We start from the raw sequence: 13117 nt of genomic DNA, 5'->3' as shown, positions 1-13117 counted from the left end.
CAAAATGTGGCTGGGAGATGCATAGCTTAGAGCTGTTTCAGGTCATTGGAATTCAAGAACAAATGAAATAATCAAAGCATCTTTTTTTCCAGAAGTACAGTATCTTCCAGGGGGCCTGGAGAGATGCTCAGACTCATAGCAGCCTCTGAAAAGAAAGTTCTTTTGTGTGGGTGGCCAGGGTGATTGCTTGGCATCATTATATTCTCAAGGTGCTCAGAAGAGTAATTCATTTACAGAAGCTGGTATAATTATTGTTGTATTTCAGTAATCATTACTTTGTGCTAATCACAGACTATTGTAGTTGCCGATACAAGGAATGAGCTACATACTTTCAAAACAGCCATTTTCAGAAAGAAGTGCAAATGAGAATTAGTGATGAGAAATGCATTTTGTTGCTTATTCTTGTTTAATCTGAGCATAAGAAATCTCCCTATCAAACTGCCCTCTAAATATTTATGCTTACACCTATAAATTAGTACTGTACTCAGCTTTGATAAGAGTAGGTTCCTTTTGCTTAGGGAAGTTACTACAGAGACTCATAACTGGTCTAAATGCTAAGAATAAGTGGCTGTTGAATGCTGAATTCTGAATGCAACTTCCATGTCTATTTCATTTCTCCAAGGGCTCAGGGAGCAGTGAAGAAGAGGCTGAAAGGATTTCTGAACTGGAGGAAGGGGAACGAACTACAGAATGTATCTTCCTGCTGTGGTGAGGCTACTTATACTCAGCAGCATGACCACTTCCATTAGATGTGTGCAAGATCAGGCCTGTCAACAATCTGTCATGGGTGGGAGGGGGCTCGCAAGAGCCAACCCCACGTTCAGGAGCTATTTGCAGTTAGTGTTGTGGGGTAGAGAGACATTTTCTTCCATGGTGTAGCTTCTGGTAAGTCACCCATTTTTCTATAAATAACTCAACCCCCATACTCATGTTTGCAGCCCTAATTGAACTAAAAAAGACAACTTCTGCTAACAGTCTAGATTTGCTTCTTTAACATCTGCGGGTACCAGCTTCATTTCCTAGTTCTTTGTAGAATGAGTTCAATGACCAGACCTACCCCTTTTCTAGATTGCTCAGTATGTATGAGATTTTCATTCCAACCGTGCTTCTCCAGAATTACAAGACAGGGTTTTGTGTTGCTCTGTGTACAATCTAGGATTTTCATTTTATCATTTCATCCTAAGATCATTTACAAGGAAAAGATAGAATTCTTCTAACTAATTTCATGCTTTTATCCTTTACTATGCCCCAACTGTGTCATCATGAGAAAGCTCATGTCATGGACCAGTGGCCCATGAACTTTCTTCCCTGGCTACATACCGCTGATGTATGAATGCAGCCATCTTGTAGGGCAAAGGAAATAATATTGTCTGGAGTCACAGGTGTTTAGTGGGCTTTGCACCCCTCTTCCACGCATTCTTTAACCCGCTTTAAGGAATGAGTAGCATGTGCTTTCAGATGAACTGCCATTGAGCACTTGCATTTGGAAGAATTTTATACTCTTATTGTGTAGCAAATAGGTTAGATGTTAGAGTGGGGTTTTCAAATTTGTTTTTGAGCCACAAAAAATTCAAAGCAAGCTGACTCTTGGTGTTTCAGTTAACTGTAAGTAAACTATTTGAAAGATAAAAAAAGGCCTGAATTTTGAGAGATGTGAAATCATCCATGTGAACTCCAATTCCTCCTGCAATTTAGGGACCTTTGTTTGAAATAATGATTCTTTGTAAAGGGCCATTGTGACAAACTGTACAGAAAATGACAGGGTATATACTATTCTGATAGGAAGAAGCATGAAATAATCTCTGCCCTATTTTTTTTTTGTAGATAGTTTGAACAGCTGTGTGTAGCCACTTGCAAGTCAATGTGTGTGTGTGTGTGTGTGTGTGTGTGTGTGTGTGTGTGTGTGTGTGTGTGTGTGTGTTTTGAGGCTGGGTCCTGTTGCTCACAGCTTGATTTTAGGTCAGTGGGTCCACAGAGCAAAGGAACTTCAGTGGGTGACTAAAATTCACAGTACTCTCTGGTTTGATGCATATAAATTCTCTTTGGTATCTGTCCACCATTCTAGAGGTGGTGGCACCTAGCAGAATGGAGCCTAAAATTGAGGCAGACTAAAGTTTCATGCAATAGCCAGCTTGATTCAGAGGATCATACAATATATACTCTGAGGAGTCACATGAGTAAAGTGTCCAGCCACACGGGCATGTCGCGTGTGGCAAAACCATGTTTTTCCATAGAGGCATATAAACAAGTAACTATGTCCAGTGATAATAAGTAATCTGAAATAAACTCCAGACTGTCTGCTACACCTGGGAGGGGCACAAAAACACAATCCAAGAGCAATTCTGTCTTTGGAAAAAACCGAGCTCACACAACTCTTGTCTTGGCTCCTTGGAGTTTTCTCACAAGCATTCAGAAATCCCCTCATACACCTTTATTCTTGGACTGTGTTCCGACATGTATCTAGACAAGAAGGGGGGACAGCTGCCTCAACACGGGGAGCACATCTTTTCCTAAGATTAGCAGCTGCTGTCACTGTTACCACAAGGGTTATGAGGACATTATTCGCAGATCTTCTGACATTTTAAACCAAGCAAAGCATTCCACATGAACTTTATAGTTAGAAAAGCACCATCGATGAACTGACTTTAAACAAGCATTGTGCAGGCTAAATAAGCCAGACCTGATCTGGCTTGAAGTACCTAATAAAAAAGTAAATGACCTTCATCTGCACTATCAAAGACATTCAAGGACTATCAAGCGTTCGTACATTTAGTCTGATTTTAGTCAGTTAATTACCAAAGTATATTTAACTTAATATGAATGTAACTGATTCAATTGTCAATTGCATTAGACTTAGAAGTGCATTCAAGTATGATGTCACACTGAATACCCTTTTGTAGTATGTGTTTTGTAAAAAGTCAAAACTTTAATTTTGAACAAATTCATTGGATCTTAATAATGAAAAAATTACTTTGAGTAAAACTTGCCTTTATGGTAGCTAACATTTCCATTTTAGTAAAGTTCAGGGGGTGTGTGAGAAGGCATGAGTAGTCTTCATAACAGACCAATGTAACTGTTTTATTACAAAATATTACTGCAGTTTTCATGAAATGTTTTTTTTAATATTCTGAGACAGAAATGTAACTAGTTTTATTATAAACATTTTATACTCATTTTGGTCTGATAGTTCCTGTTTCAAGTGAGAAAGAAAAGTGATATTTCTTTGAGTCTTGTCCTTTTCAAAACTCAAGTAAGTCTGTTACCTCTGGCTACAGACATCAAAAAGGAGTTTTCCAAGCCAGTTCAGAAAGTCAGTCTGTCTTTCTGGTCTTCAGTGTTACCAATAATTGTAAACCAGGTGTTGCTATTGGGAAATGAAGGTACTGATTATTAAGAGTTTGACTTGGAGAGCCAACAGCAAGGCTCTGAGCTGTTTGCATGGGAGCAGACTACAGCTCACGTCACTTATCTTTACAAATGATGCTTTGAGCCTTTAACCGTCAGCTCCTAAAACCGTGGTTTTGAAAAGCACATCATTGGAGAGCTATTTTTTTTTTTAAATTAACTTTTCACATCTGAAATTCCAGTTTACTGACTGATTGAATCGCTTTTCCTTACATTGAATTCTTAGGACATCTGAGCTTGCTACTGTTGGTTTGTTAGCTACTAGATATTGATCTCTTTTGATTTGAAAGAACAAAATAATCAGAAATTAAGCCTCTTACTAACAGCATGACAAAGGCAATCTGTCAACACATTATGTTAATTTGCTTCTAAGAGACTCTAACAGTAATAATAAAAGACATAAAATTCCTCATTCCTTGATGTGGGGATATAAACCTCAGGGAGAGAAAATATATGAGGAGGGGAAAATCAGAGACAGAGACAGAAAAAGCTTTTGATTGTTAATCTCCACTGTCAAGTTGATTAAGAACAACCTTGTAGATTGACTAGGCATAACCCTGCCTGTATTTCTGAGAGACTTTCGAGAAATGATTAATTAAAGAAGAAGGACCCACCACAATATGTGTGAGGAAATGACATGGACTTGAGTATTGGACCAAACCAAAACAGAAGAAGGAGAGAGGCAGCTTAGCAGCAATATTTTCTTCTCTTTGCTTCCTGTCTTCCACGAGGAATGTCCTTTGCCACATTTTCCTGACATTATAGTAGCTAATGATCATAAAGCCAAGCCCTAAGTTTTGAGTCCTCTGTAATATGGTCATTAGTTCTTCCAGTGTGTCAGGTATTTTGGTCATAGCAACAATACGAAGAATGTAGAGCCCAGTTGAATCCACCATGCCTTAGTCTTTCATGTCTGTTCTGTCAGAACTTTTCTTTATATTAGAAATTAAAGGACCATATTAGTCTTGTTTCCTGTTGCTGTGGTAAAACACTGACAAAAGCAACTTAGGGTGAAAACATATGCTAGTGCTCAGACTGCTTCCTTCACTCTTACATAGTCTAGGGTCCTCTGCCTAGGAAATAGTGCTGCCTATAGTGGACAGGTTTTCCTATTTTAGTTAGCATAATGAAGATATTTCCCACAGACATACCCTCAGGTCAACATGATCCAGACAGTCCCCCTTTTCCTAAGTGACTCTTGATTGTGTAAAGTTGACAATTAAAACTATCATAGGGACAATACTCTAAATGTTCCTAAAAGTTCTTTCCAGTTCAGAGCATCTACTAGGCACTGAATTAATTCTTCAGATACACCAATAAAACTGCCATGGCCATACCCTTAATTTTGCCTTTATGTTACAATCATGACTGAGCACCCCCCCCCCCCCACCAATGGCTGCAAAGGGTAGGGGCAACAACCAGTTTTCCATTCTGGAGAGCTCTAGCCTCTCCATCCTTCAAGATTCTCACTGTAAACTGAATGTCTGACTTTTTCTAACGGTAAGTTCTTATAGTAGTTTTAATATAATAATTACCTACTGTTTTCAACATTTTACCTAAAGATCAATTCCAAGACTTCATAAATGTACCGTGCCTATATGCAATGGGTTACTACCTTTTTGTTTAACCAGTTTACTTGCCATAACACTCTCTGGTCTGTTTTTCTAGCATGTCTCTTCTATCCTCATCTAAAGTCAATTGTACCTATGTTTGGTTTATGCTTGAACCCCTCCTGTTTCTACTTCCTGAATGCTGGGACATATATGTTTAACCATGCCTGGGTTATGTACTAATTATCTATGACTATAATAATGGTGTGTAACAAACAACTACAATTTATTTGCTTAGAACAACAATAATTTATTTAGCTTTTGACTCTGTGAACACATCAGCTGGATGCTTTGCTCTTGCATGGTCAGATAATGACTGGATGTTGGCCAGTCTAGCAAGATTCATCTGGGATTGTTGGGAATGCCTTCCAATGCTCTGTCTTTAATCATTCTTCAGTAGATCAACTAGGTGTTCCTCAGGACAAAGTTGAATGACGAAAAGGATAGATGTACAAATGCATTTTTCCAATGATATAAAAATATATGTTAGAAAAGTAGGCAACCATTTGGAAGGACACTAGAGTGAGAGGGAAGGGGGAACAAAAGTAGGTACTGCAGGAATAAAAGCAAAGATAAACATGACATTTTTCTACATGTGTGAGATCTAGAATGATGTATATATGACGTGCATATATGTATAAATATGTATATGAAAGTAGAAGAGGAAGGAAGCCAAAAGGAGGGGGAAGAGGAACAAGAGAAGATAATAGTGAGAACATAACCAAAGTGCAGTGATGTGTAGGTGTGACAGTGTCCCAGTAGAACATACTGTTTTATATATTACTGTCCTAGTTAGCCTTAGTTGTCAACTTGACACATCCTATAGTCATCTGAGAGATGAATTGAGGGATTGCCCAGATTAGATTGTCTTTGGTCATGCCCGTAAGGCACTCTGTTGATATTTTAATTCATGGAGGAGGCCCAATCCACTGTGAGCAGTACCAGTCCCTTGGAAGGTGAGCATGGGCTATATAAAAAAGCTAGCTAAGCATGGGCCTCAGAATGAGTGAGCCAGTAAGCAGGGTTCCTTGATGGTTTCTGCTTTAAGCACCTGCTTGAGTTCTTGTCCTGATTTCCTTAAATAATGAATTCTGACTTTAAAGAATAAGCTAAGCAAACCCTTTCTTTCCCTAAGTTGCTTTATTGGTCATGGTGTTTATCATAGCAATGGGAAGCAAATTCAAACATTATCTAAAATACATCAATAAAAAAATAAAAGGAAAAATGGAAAAGAAATTTCACTTTCAAACCTCTTCATGCATTGGTTTATGTCCCATTGCCACAGCAAGAAGTATGTCAAAGCTCAGAATCAGAGAGTGAGGAGGTATACTTCTCATCTATATTGAGAGGCCCTGTATACTAATGTGGCAAAGGGGTAGGTACAGCCAGGGGTGGGAATCTGGGCCTGCAGTATCATCACCCACAACATCATCTCATGAACCCTCCATCCCTGCCTGGATCTGGTGGCACAACCACCGTCTCTGGACTTCAGTCCATTTCCCTGTGGGAAGCATTATTTGTTCCCTTTGCTGAGTAGAAGTCCTGGAGCACAAACCTACTCCTTTCATTCAAAGTCTAGGATGGAAGTTCTAGCAAGTTACTATTTTGTCCTCTAGTGAAAGCTCTGAAATAGGCCCCATGCTCAGTAGTAGATGGCCAACAGAAAACAAACTCAGAATGTGGTGACAGGGCACTTTTCTTTTTAAAATTTTATTTATTAATTTAGTTAATTTATTTTTACAATAACAGCCTTTCTGTATATAGGCTTCCGGCTTTGTGTCTTTATGGAATGAATGTGTGAACAAGTGGGTTTTGTATCTTATCTGTTTCTTGTGCCTTTTAATTGGCTCTTTTTCTTTGGCCTATTTGCTTTGTCCCATTCTGATATGTTTTACCTTATTATATTTTATTATTATCCTCTAGATGCCTATTTGTTTTCTAGTGACAATCAGAGAGGGGGTGGATCCAGGTGGGATGGGAGGTGGGGAGGAACTGGGAGGAAAAAAAGAATGTGATGGGGACGTAGGAAAAATGATGTCCCAGTGACTTCTAACCGATGACAACAACGTAAGAGAGTGTGCTGCTCAGCAGTATTTAGAGTGTGCAGTAACAGGAAAGAATTGCTGTGGTTTGGTGGATGATAGAGTACCACAGCCTCCTTTGGCTTGATCCTGAGGGTTTTAACATGATGTGCTGGTGGGACTTTCAAGAGTCCACGCCCAGCAAGCGCTGGTTCCGATCTATGGGAGTGCTGTACCACAAAGCATTAATGCAGTTCTTCTGATATCCTAATCAGTTCTTGGTCTAATTAGGTTCTAAGATACGGTCCACCAGTTACCCCTCTGTTTTCTTCTCTTACTGTGTGATATTTCCTAGACTCATTTATTTCCACATCGTTTGCTATGATGTGGGCACCAAAGCTGAGCTGATATCGTCTGAGTCCTTGAACCTCTAGCATTGGGGCAGGAGCGGGGATGATCAAGACAAAAGCCCTCTTTTCTTTATATTTAGCCACCTTACATGTTTCATTACACACACACACACACACACACACACACACACACACACACACAGAGTGACTAACACAGTAGTCATACCATGTGAGCCAACAATTTCAGGTCTAGATGTGGATGCAGGGCTGCTGAGGTGATTTAGAGGGTAAAGCTTCTTCCTGCAAAGCCTGATGACCTGACTTTGATGACCCAGCCCCACATTCAGAAGGAGAGAACTGACTCCCCAAGTCTGTCTTTGTCTCCTTTCCTCCACAGGCCCTGTTTCTAGCTATTCAAGTTGCTAAGTTCTCTTGACTCTGTGTCTCAACTGTTAAATACTCAATTAAAATGTTTCAGGGAGAATGAAGTTTCCGGGTTCCCAAGGCCGCAGGATCATTGGCATCAGTTCAGTGGAGGATGTGTCATATGGCTACCTGGAGTCAGAGTCTCTTAGGTACTTCAGACTGTCTAGCATCTTGAGATGCAGCCAAGATTGGCTGCAAATTGTCTCCTACATTACATATTGCCTTTTGGAAATCAGCTGACCACTTTGGAACATAAAGAGTATAGTAAGCACAAAGGCAAAGGTCTCAGGGAAGAGGACTTGAACAGAGCCAAAGATGTGGTGGATTGGTTTCCAATTGCAACAGAGTATAGGTAGAAAGAAGCCACAGAAGGACAAGTATTAATTCGATTGCTAAGTTTAATAAGTTGTTGGTTATAAGTAAATTTATTTTGATTTGATTCAGAAGAGGAAGCACATATCATAAGATGTCTTTAAACAATTCTTCCTACTTGAATGCATTTTAGATAAATTGACGCCGATAAACAGATGGAATAGATACAATGTGGCCTTAATACTAGCCACGGGAAAATTGACTTTAATGTTATGTACAGCCAGAATCACAATATCAGTGCAAACTAGGTTTGAGTTTGGTACCAGCTTTATCTCTTCACATGACTTCGCATAACTCACATATGTGGTGTCTTCTGCAATTTAGTCTTGCCATCAAGGTCTGGAGGGTAGACAGGTGCAATGATGTCCCGACCCACAGGACAGTCAAACAGGGTCTGAGGAACCACCTGTTGAGAGAATGGGGGACAAGAAACACAAAGATTGGACAGCAAGTCTGATTGATCAAGCTGACAAATTTTATTTTTTATACCCTTAGAAGTAGGATATGGGGAGGGAGATGATGCAGAATCGCTTTGTTTCTGGGGGAATATACCTGTTCCCAAAAGCAGGATATTGGCTAGGTAAAAAGTTCAGCAGGAGGAACAGAACAGAGTGGGTTGCTAGGTACCTGTCCACAAGATCTATAGCTATTTGTTCTTAACTGGGGGTAGTATTTTCCTACAGAGGCCTCAACTTTTCCTTCAGAAGTCTCAACTAAGCTAGTACTTTTACACTAAGGCCAAGAATTTGTAAATAAGCACTTATGGCTGACAAGGGAGTTAATATTCAAACAGGGTCGCTCCCAACACAATGACTTTACTGTTAGAGCTCTATGGGACATTGCTGTCAAAAGCTCCAAAAAGTAACCAATTCTTAGCATTTGGCTTTTTATTTTTTAGTCTGTGGTGTCTAATACTGTCCTGATACAGGGTAACTCCATTTTTATCCATCCTCATTCCTCTCTCTCTTTCTCTCTCTCTCATCTATCTCTCTGTAGAGAGAATCTTTTGTGCAATGTTCTGTGTGGAAGCATCACCTGTCAATAAAAAGCCTATAGCTAATGAACTGAAGGAGGATCAGAAGGTGGGACATCTGTCAGCAAGAGATAGGATTCTGAGAAATAGTCAGATGTAGATATTTACGCAGAACACTGATGGAGACAGACGCATGAACCTGAGGTGAGGTAACTAACCATGTGGCAAGTCATTGTAGATTAGTTTAAATAAGATAATTGAGTTATGAGCAGGTGGAAATGAGTCAAAGTTATTGGCCTAGGCATTTATTCATAAATAAGAAATCTCACAGTCATTATTTTGGGGAACAAGGAAGCTGGGTGGAGAAGTTCACAGTTACATCTATCTGTCTAACCAAAGAAATTGTTACAGTAGTAGATTCCCATGACCATCTTGAAAGGTCTTTAGCATTAATCATCCCATATTCCCCCCTCTACCCTTTCCTGGTATCTCCCACTTCATTTAAATCTTCCTGTTCCATTTTTGCCTTTTAGCCCTTTATAACACTGCATTTTTCTGATTTTTTTTAACCAAGATGGAATTAAAAATTTATATGCTTAGGTCTGTAAAATGCCTAAGAGATACAAATTTTAATTGTAAGTTCTGAGTAGCTAATCATGGTGACAATGGTGTTCTTCTCTGTACTGTACATTCCAGTCTATCTGAGAGAGGGACTCTTGCATATTCTCATCACACATATGTTTGTGTACACACACACACACACACACACACACACACACACACACACATGCATACATACATACATTTCCTTGAGGTGATAGTGTGTTAACTAACTTGGTTATGGTTATAATCTCACAATGCCTATGCATATCATAGCTTTAGTTTATATACTTTGAATATATACAGTTTCAGTTTTCAATTATACCTCAATTAAGGAAGAAAAAAGTGGCTGTACTCAAAATGATATATAATCCTGTTAAATTTCCTATTCTAATATTAATATATTAATATATTTATTTCATAAAAATGCCTCTAAGATAAGTTTCAGTAAATTAGAATATTCCGTTTTATTGATGTTACAGAACTTGACAAATTTTTACTTAATTAAAATGCAGTTGTATCATTTTCTTTTCCTTTTCTTCCCTCTACCCCTCTTGAGTACTCTCCCCAAATTCATCTTCTTTAATCATCCTTAACAAACTTTTACTTATTCATTTGAACATGGGTAGACTCTAGTTATGGTTAAATTTCAGAGCATTTTCTTTTTTCTTCTTTTATTGATTTATTCTGTTCTTTGATGATTTTATATGTGTGTATTACATATTCTGATTACTTGCTTTCCCCTCTCCTTCCTCCCAGTTATTGTCCATCTCTTTCCCAGATTCACAACTTTCGGTTATTCTCTGTGACCCATGCAGTTTAACCAGGATTGCAACTATCCATTGGCCTGGTGTGGTCACTAGTGTGTGTGTGTGTGACTGAAGGCAATGACTCCCATGCTCCCTGAATCTATCAGTGGCAAGTAGCCCAGGAGTGAGGGGTGTTGTCCCCTGAGCCCCTCCTCCATCCATGGGGCCATTCTTGTGTACAGACAGCACAGGCACCCTCAACTCTTATGCCTTGGTGACAGTGATGAGTATGTCTTGCCCAGACGGTGGCATTTTGCAACTCCTCTGTCAGGACACAATCTTAATTTTCAGGTCTGAAATAACTGGTTCAGGTAGACCTTGCAGCTCACTGCTCTTCAGGTTTGTACTTGCTTAAGGTGAAGTTGACTATTCTTTTCATGTCACAGGCTTTCACCGAATTCCTTCTTTATTCTTGTGATTGTTCCGTTAATAGTCTCACCCCTTTTATTGAACTCCCACTGCCTTCAAATAACTCGTTGTGGTACCATCTGATGTGAGAAATCTTATGATGGGCAACTGGATGGTGGGAAAGTATCCTGGTTTCTCCTTCTGTAGCTTCTTACCTACATCACAGGGTGGCTGGGCTAGTTTATATCTTTATACTGTCTTTGTGCTGTTCCCAACAATGTCACCAGCTTTTCTTAATCTCAGTGTAGCTTATTTCATTTTGGTTTTAACCCTTATCCTGAGATATTGCTAAATTTTACAATGTAATTCTTGCTTTTAAAGTAGCATTTATGATACCACGGTATTAAATATTGGAAATCTTTCCCTTATTCTTGCTGTGCTGCTCCCCATAACTTGGAGGTGATACCCAGTCATTTGGAAAATGCACATCTGATGGTGTGTGAGAGATGTCCTCCATGGACACAGTGACACCCGTGTCTACCCAACGAAGCAGTGTCTAGCCATGCTGCCACACTGAGGTCCAGTCCTATGCTGTAAAATACGTGCCTCTTAGTTTTTGTGAATCATAAAAGGCTCAGAAAGTTGGACAGATTTCTGAAGCTTAGTTTCATGATTTTAGAGAAAATGACTCCTTAATCTTGGCTTTGTTTTCCGTAGGATGTAGAACACAGTTATCTTCTTTGTAGTGCAGGCTCTGTATCTCATGCCGTTTAAATAGCACTCTATCCAAGAGTTAGTGCATTGTATTTAGAAGACAGAGTAGAATTGAAAACTATCCCCTGTGTAGATGTTGGTGATAGACTACTACAATTAATGTATGTTATTTAAAATTGAGGGTCTGGCTGGGCAATGGTGGCGCATGCCTTTAATCCCAGCACTTGGGAGGCAGAGGCAGGCAGATCTCTGAGTTCAAGGTCAGCCTGGTGTACAGAGCAAGTTCCAGGACAGCCAGAGCTACACAGAGAAACCCTGTCTCAGAATAACATAAAATAGAATAGAATAAAATAAAATAAAATAAAATAAGGGGCCCTAGGATACTAGGATATTACTGTTTCTTTAAGAGCTTGGAAACATGGCTCAGTGGGGGATCTTTGGCATCCTCAAAAAAAGGCCAAGCATGGTAATATACACCTGTAATCCTAGTTTGGGGAGGTGGAGATGGGAAGATTCCAGTGGCTTGATGGGCAGCCAGTGTAGCCAATCAGTGAGGGACAGCTTTGATGAGAGACCTTGTTTCAAAAACAAAACAAAACAAAACTAAAACTAAAACTAAAAACCCAAAACCAAAAATCCCAAGGTGGGTAGAGACAGAGGAACATCAGACATTGACCTCTGACCTCCACATAGGAATACACATGATCACATACATCAACACACACATGCACACTCTTGTGCACTGTAGAGATGTTTTCCTTTAAATATTCATTTCTATGTTCTAGCTTGTATACACAGAAGTTCTAAAGATTTGAAGGGATGTAAAAGATACCGCTGTATAGCCAGTCATTACTCTTCTATGAACTGGGTCTTTCAGCTTCTACTTCAGTCTCTGTTTACTATGGGCAGATAGTGGAACCATTGAAGTCTGACTTTCCATTTAAATCCTTATCAATAAAATATGCAACCAAGCCTACCTGTTAGAAAAGCTTCGTTTTATAATGCAAAGTCTGTAGTGTTACATTGGTAGCTTGAGGCACAAACTGAAGAGATGCTCAAGGAGATAACGCAGGTCAGGTCGTATCCTTGCCACACAAAAGTCTGTGCCCTACCCAGCAGCCTGATGCAATCTCATCACTATGCTTAATTACTTGGCATTTACACAGACCTTTTACTTTGTGTTCCTGTTATTTCAGCAGTGAATAAATGTCACTGGCAGAAGTAAATTACATAAGTCCCCACTCAAACTGTTCACTGAGGTCCTGTTCTCCTTCTGATTAAAAGATGGGCTGACAGCTACTGGGCATTGACTTAGCTGTTTATTTACAATAGGGCATCTATTTGGCATGAGATCTGTGAGTGTTATGAGAAGAATTTAATGATTTATAAATATATGCAAAATAATTATCTTACCCATTGCCTTAGGATTTGAAAGTTTAAAAAAAAACAGTAAGACATGGCAATTCTTTTAAATTTTTTTCTTTCATTC

At 39.3% G+C, this 13117-nt stretch overlaps 1 long non-coding RNA gene across 1 annotated transcript in view; it reads left to right on the top strand.

Annotated features, from left to right (window-relative positions):
- Positions 1-13117, top strand: part of Gm46044 — a 67477-nt gene that overhangs the window by 41887 nt on the left and 12473 nt on the right. The window contains exon 2 of the long non-coding RNA XR_001778595.2: positions 623-708. This is a non-coding gene — a long non-coding RNA (predicted gene, 46044). The remainder of the gene's footprint in view (positions 1-622; positions 709-13117) is intronic.

This window comes from Mus musculus, chromosome 8, assembly GCF_000001635.26.
Source record: "Mus musculus strain C57BL/6J chromosome 8, GRCm38.p6 C57BL/6J".
NCBI classification, from domain to species: Eukaryota; Metazoa; Chordata; class Mammalia; order Rodentia; family Muridae; genus Mus; species Mus musculus.
This window is presented reverse-complemented; position numbering and strand designations above follow the sequence as displayed.